General features: G+C 29.9%; 1 protein-coding gene across 1 annotated transcript in view; it reads right to left on the reverse strand.

Annotated features, from left to right (window-relative positions):
* LOC143045852 (uncharacterized) overlaps nucleotides 1-20,919 on the reverse strand; it is a 41,443-nt gene extending 20,524 nt beyond the window's left edge. The window contains exon 1 of the mRNA XM_076218650.1: nucleotides 20,739-20,919. The gene's annotated coding sequence lies outside the window, so the exon portion shown is untranslated. The remainder of the gene's footprint in view (nucleotides 1-20,738) is intronic.
* Between the last annotated feature and the right edge of the window lie 1,432 nt (nucleotides 20,920-22,351).

The following is a 22,351-nucleotide window of genomic DNA, read 5'->3' on the forward strand; positions in this document are numbered from 1 at the left end:
TAACGATGTCATACATTAAAATTCATCATGTTTTATACTATATATGTCTTTAGAAATATAGATATGATATTACCTGCATAGGATAAGCAGTATTTCTCTACATATGATACCATAGGGTTATAAATGATAACAACCCCATCAATATTTGAACAAAAATTGTAGGAATTAATTGACCACTACAAAAATTTTAATCAAACTATAATAACAAGATGAATTGGCTACTAGTATTTGATTTATGTCATTTTAAGTCACAAAGTTCATAACGTTGCATGTTCAATGCTGGCTTCAAAATCATTACAAAGGTGCATTTCTAATAAAAACATAAATGCACAAATTGAAAGCGGTTTGAATGCAAGCATTTTCAAAGTATTTGTTTCGTTATCCATATATAACAATTTTGAGAACAAAGGTTTTGGAAGGCAAGCCAAATCTATTAATCTTAGTCATCAAAATCCACAATGATCTCAACAGAACATCATCTAAAGTGCAATTATATTTAACGCTCCTGATGGTGGTATATCAGTGCTTCGGACGCATGAAATTATTAAGCGTGTTGTGTCAATTTTTACCCTATTTATAAACAAACAAAAATAAATAAATATTTGAAGAAGTTTAAACAGTGACATTCTTTAAATGAGGCAAATGTGTGGTTTCATTAAAAACTGACGTTAATAAACAGGCAAACTACAAACGGTCTCAGTGACAACCTTTAAAAAGTATTATGAAATGAATTCAGTGTTATCTAATACGTGAATTAGTATATTTATCAATGGAATCTAATTAGAAAGATAAAAAAAAAAGCATTTGAAGAAATTAAACAGCGCAAGTAAATACAACTGTTATTGTAGAAGCTTTTGACATTATAGTGAATACTTCTTTTTGCGATTTAGAAGTGTAGTTTATCTCCATTTGTAACTAGAAGACATTTCTACTTAAATAGAAAAATAAATTGGATCAAATGTTCCATATGTACTCAGCCACTCTCAACAATGTTATTGACCGGGCTAAATATGTATCCTTGAGATGAAATGGTATAGATTTATTCGATGGACAGCACAGCTTTCCTATAGATATACATAAGTTAGGGTTAATAGATATGTACGCGTGTATTTTTATTTTTCTATTAAATGGCTATTGTAAAACATAATGTAGCAAGCTTTTGATTTTTGATTAGATACCAATTAAATATTCTTTTCCTATTTTCAATTTCTTAAAAAAAAAAAAAAAAAAAAAAACACACACAGAAATTTTGTTGATCATAGAGACACTGGACATTTCCATTTATATTAAGAGATTACAGGAAGTGTCAGTTGTCAGGTATTAAAGATGTTGATACCGTGAGGGTTGATTTTTTTTTACATTTTTTGTTATTTAATGTTAAATAGTAGATATATGGCAATAGAGCAAAATACTCCAAACATTTACCTAAATACTTGCATACTCAACAAGCAGCTTTTAAAGTATTTATTACATGAATGCAAGGATATCCGTTCTGCAAATCAGATACATTTTTATAAACTCAGAGAAGTTATTCATAAATAGCATTGCATAAATAGATATGTTTTTCAAACGCTGATATTTCAACGACCCCTTATCTCTAATTTGTTTGTATTTGTCCTTTTCAATATTTCTACTTATGACTGATTAAAAAACGAGGATTAAGGTTGACATTAATACAACATTGAAAAGATTTCTGTTTTCATATCATGTTTCGGAATTAACATGATTCTAAGAAAAAGAAAAACAAACACCATATCTTATTAGTAAAATCACAATTTGTAGTTTATGACTTATTGATTCCAATATAGTATATGTATTCAGTAAAAATATTCATGTCAATGGAAACAACCCTATAGCTTTATCAATTTCATATCTACAATAACAATACCAGTAAGCCATCTGTCATTCTGACGATACAATGTATACCAAAACATTAACCTGTTGTGTTTGACAGATCTCTTTGATAGAACAATTATATCAATGGAAAATATAAATGACTTTCCATAGAAGTGTTATTATTTATCAGTTTAGTTTGTGGCATGAAAAAACAGAAAAAGAGAGATATTATAGGGATTTATATTGCCATTTAAAAGTTATAAAGTATCAATTTGAAAACATAAACTAAGCTGTATTTAGCAAAACTGTCAGTAGTTTTTGGTTCTCAATGCTCTTTAACTTCGTACTTTATTTGCCTTTTTAACACTTTTTGATTCGAGAGTCACTGTTGAGTGTTATGAACACCAAACGTGCGTCTGGTGCAAATATATATGTTTATTTTCAATCCTGCATTCCTGGTATCTATGATTTGTATATAAACCCAATAAAGATTTAATTTTAAATCCATAACAATTAAACATCTTCTGAAAGTGTTACTGTATCTGGAAAATTATAAAATAATGACAATTTTTCCTGTTTAATCAAAAACATAAATAATCTTGCAGGAAAAGATAACCTTAGCTGTATTTGATACACCTTTTTGGAATTTTGGGTCCTCAATGCTCTTTAACATTGTACTTTTTTGGCTTTATATAACTATTTTGATCTGAGCGTCACTGATGAGTCTTATGTAGACGAAACGCGCGTCTGGCGTATCAAATTATAATCCTGGTACCTTTGATAACTATTATAAGAAGAAATGAAATGATAAAATAATTATTAATCACTTCTTTGTAAATCAGATGTAGTCGTCTCGAATCGTCTTGTTTTGAATAAAGTATAATACAGGTATCTGCTATTCTGTTATGATTGTATAATAACTAATATTTCATTCCAAGAAAAAGACAAAAATCAATATCTTTACAACTGAATAAACTATAGTTTAGCATCTATGCATTAGAAAGTAATATATATGTTCAGTGAACAATCATTTCAAGGTTAAAAAAAGCACAATAAACAATAAGGCCGCTCCTTACGTAGGAGAAAGACCTTAATGACTACAATTTTATATCTAAGTTTGTTGTACAAGTGAGCCTTTCCCAGTCTGCCTATTGTCATTCTGACGGCTGAATTAACCTTTAGACCTTCAACAATGTTGTGTTTGACGGTCCTATTTGAATCAAATTAAACTAGTGTATTGTATATGGAATTGCTTTATTAGACTTAACAACCTTGAAGGTATTCATTTGTACGACTGTTCTTAGTTAATTATGTATTGAATTTTAGAAACAACGACAATAGTTCTTATGTGTAAGAAGCTTAAATATTCAACAGTTAATTAAAATATTTAACGATGATTGTAAACAAATCAATTACCAATCTTATCCTCAAATGTATATAAGACAATTTAATATTCGTTGAAAATAGGATTTTATTTTATTCAGTATTTCAAAATTGATAACACAAAAGATAAACTAGAGATAACCCATTAGTGTAGCATGCAATAAGTATTTAATCGGGTATTTACAAGAACATGTGCCCAGCAATATGAAATATTTAACTGTTTAAAAAAAACCAAGTATGTAAGCCCTTCAAGCAACAGTTTTGAATATTCTGTCAAGACACCTCACCCCTCTTTCCTCCTCCTACTGCAGAACATCAAATGATTGTCCTCTTAAAAACATCATGTTACCTATCAAACATTGTGTTCACTAAAAAAAAAGTAACCAAAAATCCAACCATTTAATAAAATCTCTTATACTTATTCGGTGTTCTTCGTGTATATATCTATATTGTCAAATGTATAAGAAACGTTTATCAACCTTGGCTTTTGTTAAAAGGGATTACAGAAGTAAGCTAAGATATTTTAAACAGCACAAATCTTAAATATATTTAGATAATTACTAATATATATTTCTCTAAGTTTGTTTGTTCAAAACAAATAAATCCAAAAGAGTTCTTACCTTCTATAATTAACTGATCCTATAGTCTGTATTTTTTATTTATAAATGTCCCCAGTATGACCCATGAGAACATGTTGATATCGATCTTGGAAAGGCCAACTGTTGAGGCTATATCATGCTTTTATTAATGCCCATTTATTATACAATGTCAACAATAACAATAGTAACATTGATTTCTTTTTTCACAGTTATAACCTGATGGATTAAACCTTTTGTTTTCCTAATTTATCTAATCATGTAACTTTCTTTATTCTATCAGTAAAAGCTGATGTTAAGTGTCATTTTACGATAATTGTGTTTTTTTAAAGCTGTTTATGATCGATCTTTTTTGTGTTTTCTGAATCAGAACTTTCTAGGGAAATTCAACCAAATTTATCGAGAATGTTTTGTAGGCACGTCTAATTCTCAACGAGAAGTCACTTATCTTTATTTATAAAAATGAAATTCAATTCCATCTTTGTGGAAAAAGTGCAAGATGCGATTGAAAAAAACACAACTCTTAAGATAGAGCAATATGGTTTCACTGTAATCGCTGCTGAATATACATGCAGTATTCTTGAATATATATCAGGATTCTGCGAATACGAAAATGTTCCATTAAGTCACGTAAAGTAAATGATCTATTGAAAGTTGTCTTTGCAAAAACATATCGGTTATGAGATAAAAGAAATTTATCTTTACTAAATAATAAGCTATAGATTTTTTTTTATTGCAATGTAATCTCAAATTGACATTTTGAATCAATGGGTTTTTGTAACAAGAAAGGGAAATATAATATGTTAAAAGAAATAGAAAAGTCTATGGAAATTAAATTGCAACATTTGCTGCATATGGTTATGTCAGATTGCATGTTCACAAATTTGAAAGCACGTCGGAACAATTTGTTTAATACACAAATAGATTTCTAGTGGAAGATTAAGAACCACGTAATAACGAATTCCATTCTTTATAATAAATTAGAAATTGTAATGACAAAGATGTATTTAATAAATTTAGCTAGGTTCCCTAAATCGTCGTGTCATCAACCGAACCCGAAAAAATACCATGGATAAAACAATTTCGCATATCAATTATTCCTTTTAATCGCCAAGAATGAACGAATGAAGAAAAAATGTAATATTCTAATAGCATAAAAATGAACTGGACTTTATAATCAATATTCCAGTATTCTCAATGGTGGTTACATTCCGATTGATAGGTATTCAAGTATGTCAATATTTTTTTCTGAATGGAAATTGCTGTCTCAGAAACTACTCGTTAAGTGTTATATCAAAATTGTATTCTAGAAGTATCCCTGACAATGCTTTTATTTTCTTTTTAATATGTTATGAAGGATATTGCACAGTTACGTAAATCTGTGCGACGTTTTCCATTTTATACATAATTGGTTACTGTCTCATTATAAAATCTATCACATCTTTACATATAGTCCATAAATGAATTACATCCGTGTCAACACGACAAATACTGTTTAGAAAGCATTGATTACAGCACATTTTAGAAATACAAGAATGTATTGTCATAGTAATTTACATAAATATCAGTTTGCAATCAAATTATTTCTATGTGACCGACACTGCTAATGAATAAAAATCATTTCTCTAAGGGATGAATATTTTTTTTTCTGGTTCGTCAATATTCCATTTGTAAACAATAGCGCAAAAGTGAGCTACAGCAACCGACTGCATCTTAAATCTGCATATGTTTGAAGTTTCATTTTAGCAATAATGAATTAAAAAAATTATAATAATAATTACCATCAGTGGGTATAAAAAGAACTTTACAGTGGTAACTTTTTCAATTTACTATTTGTTTTGAATGACCCAGAAGAAAGTAAATATAAGTGTCAACGTCATTAAGCGAGCGGTTTTTGTTAAGTGCAATTGCTGTTGTACATTTTTTTGCTTCATTTGCTAATTTTGAAGAATGATAAATGGAATTCAATCTCAGCATATTGTGTATATCCATTATAGCACATGCACATAACCTTACAAATTCGCACATAATTTACTCGTCATGATTGATTCTTTTTTGAACGTTTTGTTTGAATTCATATTTTTTTTATCTGAGCGTCACTGATGAGTATTATTCAGACGAAATGCGCGTCTGTCGTATTGAATAATGCTATTTACATCCTCTGCATTGTTTTATATTTTCGATTTTCCACTTTTTTGTCTGTTTGTCTTGCTCTCACATTGTTGTCAATATAATGATATTGTATGCGACTGTCATACAAGTGAAAAGTTTAGCTAGCTATAAAACCAGGTTTAATCCACTATTTTTACATTAGGAAATTTATGTACCAAATCAGGAATATAACAGTTGTTTTCCACTCGTTAGCTCGTATTTGAGCTTTTGGTTTTGATATCTTAAAAGATCTTATGAAGGACTTTCCGTTCTATATTTTCCTAAGAGTTCGGTAAAATTGGTTATTTTACCTTTTGTTTACCTAACCCTGAAATGTTATGTTACGATACATGTCTTGTATGTACATAAAATCCTATCATTTGTTCTTTTCTTCTATATTATTAATCTTTTACACATTATTCTAGATCTTTTTTTATATTCTTTATTTTTTATAGTTCGTACCCCTGTATCTTGTTATTCCGTATTCCTTTAGTTATTTTTTTTAAACCTTGATTGGTCTCTTCTAAACAGATTTACAACTCTTGAACATTAATAAACTACTGTTGCCTTATTATCTTATGTCCCCTTGGTTCAGTTTTACTTCGACCGATGTGTAACAGCCTGATCAATGTAGCGGCAGTTTAATTTAACAATTTTTCAATGATACCTGTATATAACCTTAGTATTCATATGAGGTATAGTTGATACAGTTCAGCAGATCATTACACCTACGTAGTCTGACTTGTAAAGCGTTTTTTGTCAAGAATGTTAAGATTAACGAAACAATAATCCACTTTTTCTTGACAAAATCACATTTAGACAAAAAAGACGGTTCGAATCCATACACAGACTGCCAATTTAGTCTTGATGAGAGATTAGATACAGAAGAATTAATTCTATCATTGGTAGCCTTAAGATAGAACAGATTGGCAATGCTTTAATTCTGTCTTTCCTTTGCACTGGTAACACTTATTGATAATGCCAACCTGTACGCTATCATTTTTAACTGTACTGTTTCACGTTTTGTTAATTTGATTGCATACGTTTATTTTGATTTCAACTCTTTGACACGCGACGGTAACAATAGTCAGGATTTTTCTTCCATTTTTAGGACACAATTATCAATCATTTTTATTCTACCTCATATGATCAGAAATAGTTTTAAATCGGATTGAGTTAGTTTCTTTATCATTTCTCAATTAAAAAACGAGCAATGTATATGAAGTAAAATCACAACTATACTGAACTCCGAGGAAAATTTAAAACTGAAAGTCCCTAATCAAATGGCAAAATCAAAAGCTCAAATATATTAAACAAATTAATAACAATTGTCATATTCCTGACTTAGCACAGGCATTTTCTTAGGTAGAAAATTGTGGATTGAACCTGGATTTATAGCTAGCTAAACCTCTCACTTGTATAAGTAGTTTTCATGAATAAAGCCAGTACTGAAGCACCGACTATTAAGTTATTAAACCTTCATCGGTATATACAACTGATATCAAATATACCACAGCAGTTAAGTTTAATATTCTTTTTAACGGGTGATACTACTTATGGCCATACATAGTCTAGTTTTATTTGCACTATCGAAATTTGTAAAGAAAAAGATATCTTCATAAATTACTTTTCTGTTTGAAATTTGTTATTATCCGTTCGTTTGATGTGTTTGAGATTTTGAAATTGTCATTTTATTAAGGACTTTCTGTTTTGCATTTTCTGCAGCGTTCGGTATTATTTTATTTTACTTTTTGCATGTTTTACGTAAATGCACAATATTTCAATACTTTTTCGAAACAATAACTTTCATACGAGAAGACATATTTGCATCCGTTGTTTGCATTGTATTCCGTTATTAATAGAGAAGAGAAATACTTTTTATTAGAAAAGGATCAAAAAACAAGATTTCCAAACTTGTCAACATGACTGAAATTTTCAGTCGACTAATAGTACTTTTAGTTTGGTAAATAAGGTATACAAATAGTTTTTGTCATCGGAGTTGTACTTAATTATGTTTTATGGGGCAATATCTTCTTATCATTTTATATTGAATCAAACAAAAGCAACTTACATTACAACGTCATTAAATCTACTAATCTACTTTTGACATTATAAAACTAGCTCATAAATTGACATCATCCTATGGGGAAAGATGTGGCCTTTTATTGTAATGACTCAATATTTCATAGAAATTGCACGATTATCGGTCTATACTCTTGTATCATTCTTTGTCTTTCTTTGTCGGTTTGCATTATTCGGAAACGTATATAAATAACCAGTCTATTGAAGAAGCGAATCGATAAAAACTTTTCTTATATTACATAGCGAAATTGTCTAATATCAATTGTAAATATGCAGACATTCCATTCGGAAAATCTTGTTTTGGGCAACGAAAAATTACGAAAATACTATCTTTAAATCTTATTGTTCAAATATAAACAACAATTGAGTCTAAATATACATTCAGAAGTTAGTTAGAAGCAAACGTTTATGTCCGTGTAAAATTTGAAGTGCTGTGTTTTTCTTATATACATAAATATACAAATGCTATTAGTTCTAATATCAATGCGATACTTTTAAAATATCATAGCGGTGTTTTTGTTATATCAATATTAGTACTTAATATATTTAAAAAAGAAGATGTGGTATGATTGCCAATGAGACTTAACTCTGTGCTTATGTATCCCATCATACTTTTAACGACAAAATTATTTTATTATGTGACTCAGTACCTATGTATCTTGTCATACTTTGAATGACAAAATTATTTTATTTATTAATAGTACTTTTACTGTTAACCAACTTTTTTGTGATATACATTTGACGTGACTCTGTACTTATGTATCCCGTCATACTTTGAACCACACTATTATTTTATTTATTATTACTTTATACTGTTTAGTCAGTTTTTGTTATATCTATTTTGCGTGACTGTATTTATGCATCCCGTCATACTTTGAACGACAAAATTATTTCATGTCTACCTGTGCGAATTTCAAACGCGCAATTTTACACTAGTACTCAAAACCCTCTTTCCTTGATGGGTGCATTTTACATAGACAAATAAAATCGTATAATATAATCAAAATGAGGATGTTAATTTGATGTGTGCTTCTTCGTTACATTTGTTGTTTTTATAGTGATTAAAAAGATAACACAATGTTGACTAATGTACCCCTATTTCAAGCATCGGTGACAATATAATGGAATGTGATATACGACTGTCATACAAGTGAGAGGTTTAGCTAGCTATAAAACCAGGTTCAATCCACCATTTTCTACATTTGAAAATGCCTGTACCAAGTCAGGAATATGACAGTTCTTGTCCATTCGTTTTTCTTGCGTTTTGTTATTTGATTTTGCCATGTGATTATGGACTTTCCGAATTGATTTTCCTCTGATTTCAGTATTTTTGTGATTTTACTTTATATCCACAAGAGACCAAAATGATATGTCTTTTTTGTTCACGCATCGTTGTAAATATGTCAGAATTTGATGAGGATGTCATACACGTGAGAGGTTTAGCGCTATAAAACCAGGTTCAATCCACCATTTTCAAAATTTGAAAATTCCTGTACCGATGGCTAAGTATCAAAATTATTGTTCACATATATAACATTTAGCAAATTTTATAATGAACGCACCGAAATAATATATATCTGATATGCTCGCAAGCACGCATGGAAGACTTTCTTTACTGATAAAAATGAAACTAACTTGTGACAAAGATGAATCGTACTGTCCTCGTTCAGATTGATTCGACAAAATCTGTCCTGTACTTTTGAATCTCCTTTTTTTATACAAATTAGACCGTTGGTTTCCTGTTTGAATGGTTTAACACTAGTAAGTTTTTGGTTCCTATATAGCGTGGTGTTCGCTGTTAGCCAAGGCTTCGTGTTTAAGGCCCTACTTTGATCTATAATGGTTTACTTGAAACAAATTATTACTTTGATGGAAAGTTGTTTCATTCGAACTCATGCACCATCTTCTTATATCTATAAATCTTTAAAATTCCCCCTTATAAATAACTGCTTTTTAGTCCTCCAAAAACGTCATGTTGTAAAGTGCATTTATGAACTAGCACACTTCTAAAGCTTTAACGGTAACGACAGTTATGATGGTACAAGAAAGATTACGTCACTAAAATTACAAAATAAACAGCACTGAACGATCTAAATTTATAAATACTAGAACACACCCGTGATATCGCGGGTACGTGACTGAATTAAAGTATATAACTATGCGCAAGCCTTATTTTAGTATTAGTATTGTCATCTGATAAAGTCATGCCGATTATAAGATACACAGTTTTCTCTGCTTTCAAATCTTTCTGTTTGAACCCGTCGAACTGGAACTTATCAATTATTGATAATATTAATTATTTGGAAAACAAAAGGTCCTGGAATGGAGTACTTTTTAATCAACAGCATTGTCCTATATTAGTTATAAATAAAGTTGAATTCTTTGATTCGCTGTTTTACGTCATGCCCGCTAACAAATTGAAAACTGTACCTATACGCCTTATTTTAGTCCAGATTTTTAGTATTCGTATTGTTATCTCAGAAAGTCTAACTGATTAAAATACTACAATAGGTAACAATTTGACAATTAAGTAGTGTCAACCGTGTGATTATGACCCGTGTAATACTATATAGCATATTAATCCTGAATACACCGTTTGGTGGTGCGCCTGTCAGATGCGGAACGTACAGATAAGGTAATCGGTAACAGGTGAATATACTATTGGTATCGGTATCGGACTCGATCCGGAACTTCTTAATTATTGGCAATATTAATTACGTGGAAAACAAAAGGGCCTGGAGTGGTGTAATTTTTAAACTACACCTTTGTACTATATTAGTTATATATAAAGTTGAATTTTTTGATTCGTCGTTTTTACGTGATGACGGCTGACAAATTGGACCTCGTAATTTTAGTATTATAGATTTGTATTGTTATCTTAGAAAGTTTAACTGATTAAAATACTACAATAGGTAACAATTTGACAATTAAGTAGTGTCAACCCTGTGATTATGACCCGTGTAATACTATATAGCATATTAATCCTGAATACACCGTTTGGTGGTGCACCTGTCAGATGCGGAACGTACAGATAAGGTAATCGGTAACTTGTGAATATACTATTGGTATCGGTATCGGACTCGACCCGGAACTTCTTAATTATTGGCAATATTAATTACGTGGAAAACAAAAGGGCCTGGAGTGGTGTAATTTTTAATCTACACCTTTGTACTATATTAGTTATATATAAAGTTGAATTCTTTGATTCGTCGTTTTTACGTGATGACGGCTGACAAATTGGACCTCGTAATTTTAGTAGTATAGATAGAAAAGATATATACACATTTCTAACGTCAACAGACATTTACATCTTATCTATTTGTTTTCTTAACATTTTTTTTAGTATTCATTGAAGAAATAAATTTATAACAAGCGATACGAATTGTTATATTGCACTAAGAAATGTTCACGTATGATCACGGTCATCACGATGTAAAAGAGCGTCCACGCGGCGAGATGATTATGTTCATAGAGATATCAATTTACCAACGGGAAAGTCTTTGATAGCCAAAAAGAACTGTTTTCCATCTCAATATTTTTTTTCTATGTTAATAATAAATACATTTTCTGTTTGACAAGATTTTTGATTTTCGTTGTATCTGAAGTTGTTCAATTTATAGTCTGAGGCTACTCAGTTGGTATCTTCAAAGTTCGGGACATCAGCATTTGTACATTTTAATTTGTTTGGAATATTTATTTTACCATTTGAATATACATTGTTATTTGGAGCTGAATAAATGTTTTTTTTTCTTTTAAGTAATGATATCTTTTGTTTTCGATATTACCCATGTGGATAGGCTATAGCAGTGTGACCTCAAGGGCGTATCCAGCCGTTTTCAAAAGGGGGTTCCAACCATATGTCCCACTTCAAATGCATGGATCGGCCAAAAAAAGGGGGTTTCAAACCCCCGGACCCCCCCCCCCCCCCCCCGAATCCGCAACTCGACCTATATTAGAATCTAATAGGTCGGTAGACTATTTACAACCGCATTTAAATTCCGCCATTGCATCATCACTTCAAATAGAATTAGTCGGTTAAACGATGTGATTGAAAACAATAGACTGAACAGGTTGTTAACACTTTCAACTATCAATAAGGTCAAGCAACATTTTCGAAATGATAAGTTCATGTAAGCGTTAATTTTGTTACAGGTACGAAATTTTAGTGATATTGATCCTCAAACATTAAGCCGGTCATGAACTAAGTTTGTGATTATGTTTGTGGTTTTCTTGACATGCATTGTGACGTGTCATCGTATTCATTTTATATTAGAAAACTATAGCAGTTACATTTGAAAAGAATCGCATTCATAAATTTTTGATACTAAAAAAATATCGCTATGATATAAGACAAACATCGCTTTGATATAATAAAATATAGCAGTATCTTTGACTTATAGGTGATTTTGGCTTAGCAAACAATTGAATTCATCTCAATTGCATTCCACTGAATTTGCTACATGATATTTATTGAATGTGTACATCTACAAATGATAAATCGTGCATTTATGTTTCATTTATTCAACAATTCAATTTTCTCGTTTAAATACATCTTGTTTGTTATTACATACAATAGTTCATGGAAATTATACACAGACGTATGTCGTGTTAAGTGTCACCCTGTTTTAAGAATTGAGTTATTACTTTATACTGAGAAATCTGCCTTTCTTCGTACAAATGCTAACATTCGTCTGAAATTTCCCATAATGCAACTCGTTGATATAAGAAAAGTTTTTGATCGATTCGCTTCTTCCATAGACTGATAACTGTTACAATTCTTTTATATTTAATGTAGTCATTGATTTATAGAATATGAATTGTTGATAATAGATCTCTTTGAGATGAAACTATATAAAGTCATAAAGGATTAAAACGTTTAATCCCGCTGCAAATATTTGCACCTGTCCTTATTCAGGAATATGATGCACAGTAATTGTCGTTTGTTTATGTAATGTTTCTTGTTTCTCGTTTTTTTTTTTTATATAGATTAGACTGTTGGTTTTCCCGTTTGAATGGTTTTACATTTGTAATTTTGGGGCCCTTTATAGCTTTGATAGAGAGTTGTCTAATTGGCACTCATACCACATCTTCCTACACCTATATAGAATAAACTCAAAAAAGATACCAGGCTGATGATTAAGTATTTACTTCAGGAGGCCCAAAATCGTTTTGATAATTTTAGTGTTTTCGATTCATATTAAGATTTAATAGACCAAAAAAATTATTCACAAATTTGATTTCATTCTAGAATCTGAATTGACTTTTTATTCTGTGTCATATGTGTTTGTGGTTTATATATACAGCTTATACCTAGATATGCTTTGTTTTTCGTATGTGTATCTGGTTTTGTGTAATTGTATTTTATGTTTATGATTGCTGTATATATTTAAAATATTTTGCAAACCAAAATATAAAGTTTTTATTTATTTTATAAATAATATTGATTAGAATTGAAGATCAAAGAGCTCTAAATGTGTGTCTTTTGTTAGATTTTGCATACAACATAAACAGTAAATGAATATTTAAAAAAATCATCGGATTGATTATTTTTGTTATTGGTATTAATAATGATTTTTGTATTAGTAAATTATAACCAAACTAAATATTATTCATTGTTATACACATTTTCACTACGGTACTACAATTAGTCGATACCTATATTTTGGCATCAAACAAAGTCCTTTTTTCTATGACTGTTAATGGCGTCTTTACATTAAATCCATATTTTGGATGGTTGATATGTTCTAAATGATAGTTTTATCTTATTTACTTGATTTTTTTATTAGTTGTAGTTGTCTCTGAAACAGCTATCAGTAACTGCAAGTACTCTCAGATCTGTACTTTCTGTCTGTTTTGCTGTTAGGGATAAAGGATGGATAAATATCCTGTAACGTCCGGTCTGTATTTTGTGTATATGAAGTTTTTCTGCTTTGTGTCGATCCGATGATATAACCACTTTTCAACTGATTTTCATAGTTTGTTCTTATGTTGTGCTATAATACCCCTGTCCTTAATTAGGGAGATGGTGTAGCGCTCACTAGGTTTGTTCCCTCCGTAAAACATCCAGTATGCATTCGGAATATACAAATATTGTCAATCAAGAATTGTAATAAAGGCCTAGAAACAGACTTAGTGCTCACAAACATGCTAAACCCAGTAACATTCCTTATGTGACAGTTCAAAGTCAAAATCCTGAAGTTGAGTGGTTTGGTTTTCGTAAAATGTTTTGTTATAAATTAGGCCGTTAGTTTTCTGGATTTAAATGTTCCAAATTTTTCATGTCGATGCCTTTAATAGCCGACTATACGATATGGGTTATTCTCGTTGTTCGCGGTTGTCTTTAGTTGCTTACATTAACTTCATTTGAACTTGGATAGTTGTTTTATTAGCTTTTATACCACCTCTCCTTATTTCAAAATTATATATTTCACAAACTCATTAGATAATAGTGTTCCTGACTTCGAATTTTTGTCAGCAACAATCAAAGTTAAGGCTTTTGCTGAATTAAAAAATGTCCAACAAAGCGTCAAGTTTGACATGCTGAAGTTATTTAAAAAAAAAACTTATAAAATCTGTGAAATAAGCCATTTATTACAATCTCAATTTAATAACATATATCCCAAAAAAATATCTTACATTTAACTGAACAAAAATGAGTTTTAAAATTAATTGTATCGTTACGTCCTTCCTTTTTTTTAACTGTTATTAATTTTTGTCTTTTGGCTTGTTCTTCCATCTTCTCATTTATTACCACTATCACATTTTTTGTTATGTACCACATCTCTTTTTTTAGTTCGTTTCTGTTGATGTGTTTGACTTTCCGTTTTGAATTTTTTTCTAGGAGATCAGTATTTTTGTTATTTTACTTTTTATGTCTTTTACTTAAGAATATTAGGTAAAAGGAGTGATAACCCCCGTTTACTATGGGACATTTAAAAAAAATATTGGTCCTTTTAAAAAAAAATAGTCTTTATAACGGTGGGATGAGTCTTTTTACATTTTTGTCCCCATGTGTTCATCTATTATAGAACTGTTATTTCTTTAATATATCATGTTTGTATTTCATTTTGACACAAACGTAATATGTTTGTATGATAATAAAAATAGGAATGTGTTTTCTTCTCTCTCTTTTTATCAAATTTATGTTAATTGCCGGTTTAATCAAAACACGTAAGAAGCTACAAATTAGCTTTGAAAACTTAATTAATAAATTCTAAAAATTAAAAATGGAAATGGGGAAAATGAAAAAAGACAACAACCGGACCACGTTTAAGTGTAACTCATAATCTTATTCAGTTATTTTCAACAAATTATTGTACTGTTTCAATATTGTGATTTTGAACAAACTACTGACCCGATAGAAATAATATCAGTGGATATTCATTTTAAGAATATCACATATCGGATATCATATCGATCACGTGTTATGACTATCTTTCCATTCTCTTTTCAAAATGTATTCGCCATGTCTGTAAAAGAACATTCCTTAGCAAGCCGGTTATCGACCTTTTATTTTTTAACTATTAAGTCATTAATTAGTAAATCATTCAACTTTATTATCATGTTTGAGAAGTTCTTAAAGAGAACATTTGGCGAAATGTTAGTCAAATCTCAAGCGAAAACTCTCTGTAATATCTTTAATCAACCCATTCTTTTCACGATGTATGTATTTTAAAAACTCTATAATAAATATGAAATAGAATACCCTTGGGAGATATTCTATTAGTGTTCCTTTATTAAAATATTTTCTTATAACAAAATGACTAATGGATGTCTTTATGTAGAAATAAATAAATTACAAGATAAAAGATCAGACTTCGTAGCAATAATCTGAAATAATGTTCCTTGGAAAATTTAGACATATATTGATGAACAAGACGTTTTGATCGTAGACTATCAAACAAAGAATGGCAGAGGGCGTGCTAACAAAACATTACATAACACATTTGGAGCACCACCACTAATAAATTAAAAACATGTAAATTAATTTTCTGCATCATTGAAGTGAAACTTTTACAGAAAAATACTTTGTTAAGCATCTGATGATGAATGTATATCTTACATACCTGATCAATGTACATATGAAAAGTATAGTTTCTATGTTCAATGCAGAAAGAACCTTTTCCTAAAAGCAGTATAAAGCTGTGTTTTATAGCACCATTTTGTCAAATAGCTCGTCGCGTTGTCAAGTACTTAAGTATACATCATTGGCTTACCGTTTTCGGATTTGAGGATTCGTGATGAAGTTAACTTAAGGTGGTATGGGAGTCTAAAATAAAAATGATAGAATGTGTTTGTACTTTGCCAAAACGTAGTATTTATTGATATATGTTCAAAAATATAATAAAAAAAGATAGGTCACCGCGCATTTTCTCAAGCTACAGGTTATGACAAAATGACACATTGTGTATGGATTATACAGGAAAAAAACACCATTTTGTGATTAGAAACTAAACAAAATGATAGAATTGTAAATTAAATTAGGAAAAGGTATCTTTCAGACAATGCTTTGAGAATATCAAAAGAAAAGATAGGGTCACCGTACGTTTTTTCCGGCTAAAATACAAATAGGAAAAATCCATGTAGATTTCTTCAGACAATGCACTTTTTCAGAGTTATCTCCCCTTTAAATGTCATTTTAAAAAAACATTTAAAAACGACCAAAAAAAATCTACACTTGTAAAAATATTATTATCTATAAGTTATATTCGTATAAATCTGTTCTTTTCAATGAAATTCAAATTAAATATCTGCATTCCTGCATAACATTTTGCTAACTTGATAGAAAATATGGACCTTAGGTTCTCTGTTTTTTACAATCCAAGATGGCGAAAGACACCCATATCACCTTAACCTTTTTTTTTATTTCTCAACTGATTGTATATATTAAGGCATTGTGTACTACTGGCGTAAGTGTGAAGCTTACTAGGAGTTATTCAGAACGAATATGCAATAAAATAGATAAGTAAGCGACAAAGACTAGCACATTTATAATTTAGTTGCTGGTGCAAATTAACACGAAACTTATTATATATTTAAATAAATAATCGAGCAGACTCAAAGAATGTGAGAAATGATTGAAAGAAAATGTTTAATTGATTTAAAGTAAAGAATATAAATGCATTGTTTAACTTGTGTACTGTATTGAAATTATTGAAGTATCGTTGTTCAAATCTCAAAAATCGATAAAAACATTTCGGCGCATTCTTTAACTGACTGTGCATGGGTTTTGATCACGATCACTGTTAAAGCCCGTACAACGACATATAGTTGCTAAAATCTACGTGATTTAGACTCTAATTGACAGTTGTCTAATTTGCTTTCATACGACATCGCCTCATTTTAAATCTCACCTTTAAGGCAACCATATTCTCAGAGACCAAAAAAATCAGACAATACAACTCCAACGGATTAAGTGTAAATACGCAATGATCTATCCGTTAAAAATAAGACATGTTGCTGTTCCGTAATGAAAAAAAAATGTAATAACCTGGATATCAATGAATAGTTTAGTTATGTATTTAACTATTTAAGATAATAATGGAATTTCAATTTATTATGTTAAACGGGGAATCAAATTCAATATGTATATGTAGAGACCGGTTGAGATGTCAACGGAAGCACCCGTTTGTAAATATGTATATGTAATCCATATACTGCTGTATATAAGTTCACCTATCATATGTTCCTATGAAATGTAACAGTTCTTATTAATTATAAATATAGAAAATCGATATTGAAGGTGAAGCAATACTCTGTTGGAAAAACCAGTATTACTGCATTATAGATTAATATGGAACTGAAGTGACAAGCTATTGTGACGTTTAATCCGTCTCCACTAATTGTAAGCAAATATAACTGAGTAATAAGTTTAAATAATTGTAGTCTGTTTTGTTTCTATTTGTCAGGGCAAAACCTTTGTTTCAAATCATGACACTAGTTTTATATTGACCATGTTACCACTTTATAAGAATTGATTACGTGTAATATGTCGACATGTTCACGTAGCTATTAAAGTTCCTCGAATTACGTTCATTACAGTCAGTTTGAATTCCATAAAATGAAAATTACACTTTACAATTGTTGTGCATCCGACACCCTTTCCCTAATTCATCAGCAGGAACGCTCATACCTAGAGATTTGAAAGGCAGTGATAAATAAATTCGCAGAAACTTTAGGAGTTAAATGTCCTAAAAAATCTTCAAGGAATAGACACACTTTCAAAATAAAAAATAGGGTTAGCTAAAATTATAACCTATATTTTGTAAATGTTATACGAATACAGACATTTTGTGTGAGAATTTTTAATCAACAAATAAAAAAGGTGCACATAATGTTTCGAATATATATTTTACAATTTAACCTATACAACGTGTGTTACAGATTTTGATCACAACAGCCAGTCAATTGTCCTAATATTTTCATTCAGTGAAATACAAATGATAGACTAAGATGACTTTTGATTCATATTGTAATCATGTTGTTTAAGGTATTACATTAAACACCCAACCAGTCGCGGTACAGCTAATGCATAAGATTTAGAACGGACATGGCAATGCTTCACCTGGCCCCGAAACAAAAATGTATTCTAGTTCAGTGACAATTGAAGTCATACTAAAATTCTATATATGTAAAAGAAACTAAAATTAAAAAAATATGTAAGACTAACAAAGGCTCCTGATTTGGGACAGGCGCAAAAATGCGGCGGGCTTACACATGTTTTTGTTACATCTCATTCCTCCCCCTATATCTCTAGGCTAGCCAATGCAGAAAAAATAAACACACAACAATACACACATGCTTTAAAATATTTATTAGCATTGGGTTTGGCCTACCAACTGTTATCAATCACGCGTCACTGAAAAGTCTTCTGTAGATAAAACGCGCCTTGCTTACAAAAATTATAAACCTGGTATCTTAGGTTAGTTTTTACATCCACTTCATCGTTGCCACTGCTACAACAGTAGACTATTTGTTCCCGAGGGTATCACCACCTCAGTAGTCAGCACATTTGTGTTGACATGAAAAATCAATGAAACGTTTATTTTCCTGTAAAAAAACTGTTCATAAATTGTTGATTTTTTTTAAACATTAAGGTTTTTCTATCCCTAATGAAAAATATATTAGCCTTATTTCCCCCAAGTTTTTGGATTTTTTAATTTTTTAGCGCTCTTCATTTTCGTATTTGATATGACTTTCCAGCTGTTTACAGATGTAAATCTGACGAAAAAAAATATAAACCTAGTAAACTTCATATTTTATTCGACCATTTGTGTTTTTTTTTTCTAGCGCCTCTGATGAGTTTCTTGAAGACGACACGCTAGTCTGGCAAAAAATTTAGCAACCTATAATATATGATTTGATAAGTATCTAGATAAATATTCAATGCAAAATAAGCAAATAAAGCATATTTATCAAAACATAAAATTAGATACATACATATATATATATAAACGAGTCTAAATTGAAAACTACGTTCAAACCCTATGATTGCGTTGGATAAAAACCGCAATTTTTATACGTGTGCATGTAAAACAAATTTCGTTGTAGAAGGGTCTAAAAACAGCACAAACAACATTTTCCAAAAACCAAAAAATTGAAAAAGTATATTTAAACAAAACGCATTTGACTAACAAGTCGAACAACTGATGTTCTTTAACCCTGCTGACTGCCATTGGCGATTGCCAAATAAAATTGATCACGAGATGTAACAAAATGGATCTTAATATAAATTTAATACTAAACAGAAAAAAAAGTTAACTTGTGGCCACGATGTTATGTCACAAACATACGGTGTCAATATTTTTTTAGTACACCAGATATATATATATATATTTCGTCGCATGATTGATTTGAGTCAGTCATTTCTAATTTACAACCCAAGTTATTTGAAAAGAGTGATTCTAATGTTAACTAACATTCACAGAATTGTAAGTCTTTATGTTATTAGAGAATAACTTACAACATTATGTCATACTTCTGATAATAAGATGAACCAGTTTATGTTTCAATATACAACAACATTGTAACGTTTGACAAATTGTGATGCTTATCAAAAATCAATGGTAAGATATGTCAATGCCAAAATCAAAATACTCTTAAAACTATTCATACAAAGGATATTTTAAATAGTCACTTTGGTTTCAGTTTCTATCACTGCAAAAATATCTTAAACATTCGAATTCATTCGATTTCAATGATTTTTTTTTTCTGAAAAATATACTTGCCGGTTTTATTTTTGATACTTTTGACAAAAAAAAATGGTTGTGGGGAAAGTTTTTATGTTTAATATTCACTTTCAATTATGTTTTAACAACTTTTTGAAATTGACTTTGAGAGTTGTCGGTTATTACTTCAAAAGATTAACGATATGAGTAAACGTCATTTATTTATATTTATTTTCTCTTTCGGTAACAAAAATTTTCAAAGAAGTTGTTTGTTTCAAAACAAACTGATTGAGATAGTAAAAGACAATTAAGCTGGTTCTTCTTCAAACATTGTTTTTAATAAAGCTAAATGTTCCCGTTCTTACTTTTTTTCTGTTGATAACAACATAATATATAACCATTACAAAAAATCATTGACCAATTAGACATGTACACAATGAAATGTTCACGGCAAACAATTGTCTAATAAAAGATAAAAATAAACAATAAAGATTTACAAAAATATAAAAATATGTTTACTTACATTACATCTATTGTCCCAACTGAATCTTGCCAGCATATATTTGTTCCTCCAATAATAGTCAACGCCCTGTGTTCACTAAATTTTCAATTTGTTACTTTTTTTTCTTCCTCTGCTGTTCATATGACTGTTATAATAACAAATTAACCTTATTGCTGGTATCCACTATTTGAAGCAGGGAACTAGATCAATGGATGTTATAACATGTAAATAAGGTGGAATCGATCGGCATGGAAACAATACAAATCACACGTGACAACATTCTAGGCGACATTTAAATATCCGTTGCAGCTTTTAATTATCAATAAAAGTCATTTTGTTAGCTCTCTGAGATTTTTTTCTATTAAAGTATATATTACTTTTTTTTTTATTAGGTTAAGGCAACAAAATGTATAGTGTTTAAACAAATAGGAGTAATCCCATTTTACTGCAATACTTGAAATGTATTTGAGCACAATTTTGTTTTTTCGAAGATTTTAATTCCTGATAATTACTATTTTGTTATTTTCGATTCATGATTTGTGAAGACTTTTATCCAAGTTAAGTGTGTAAACCTGGAATATTATGTTGAGTGTAAGATCTTATATTAAAATATCAATCCTGGTATCTATGATGAGTGTATTATGAACGAAATATTAAAAATATAACTGCTTCCTATTTAACTGAACTTTTCCAATCTGAAGCACCTTTTCTGGTCAATATCTAGTATATACTCTTAGTTCAATTTGGAAAGCAATGAAAACGTTAGCAAAACAAAATTGTCGGCAGATATTTAATCAAATATTCCCCGTTTTAAATTTCTGAAAAATCCATTCACTGATAGAGCAGTTACTCAAACCCAATGCGTATCATACTTTGTCATGATATGATTAAGACCATTCAAATCTAAAAAATAAAAAAAAAAAAAAAAAAAAACGAATAAAAAAGGAGATGCACAAAACCAAATGTTTCAAAACTTATCTTTAATTTTGCTTTTTTTTTTTTTTTATTTTAGCAGCTATAAATACGAATTACAGAAATATAAACGCTCAAACAAACAAACAAACGGTACATACTTAATTTTGTAGTAGTGATAAAATGGATTCTTGAGGAAACAGGATGGAATTTTTGTTTTGACAATTGAAACATAGACGTCGTATTTTTTTTTAAATTGATATCAAATAATGGTCAACCTAATTCTGATGGTGCCCATGAATTTTCGAAGAAATGATTTCAAATTCATCACTTTGAACTCTTAGTTTTCTAGCTTCCCTTTATGCGTCTCCAAAACAAACAGTAAACATACAAGCAACCTATCTAAGATTGTATATATATTGATTTTTAGATATGATACGATCCTCTACTTGAATATTTTTACTTCGAAAAAGAAAAAAAATATAACCTAAAGAAAGAAGTACATGATGTGGAACGGGAACCCAATTATTTGCCCCATTGGAACGCATTGAAAATCAGAGTAAATACATAATAATAAATAAATAAATAAGCTTTATTTAGAGTCGGCAAGGTATACAAACATAGACAAACATAAATTCTAATGAGCTTTTAACCGACATAGGGTCCTGTTCAATAAATAATTTTGATAGCAAGCTTTGGACTTCTTGTTTATGTTAGGAATT

Source organism: Mytilus galloprovincialis, chromosome 9 (genome assembly GCF_965363235.1).
Source record: "Mytilus galloprovincialis chromosome 9, xbMytGall1.hap1.1, whole genome shotgun sequence".
In the NCBI taxonomy this organism is placed as follows: Eukaryota; Metazoa; Mollusca; class Bivalvia; order Mytilida; family Mytilidae; genus Mytilus; species Mytilus galloprovincialis.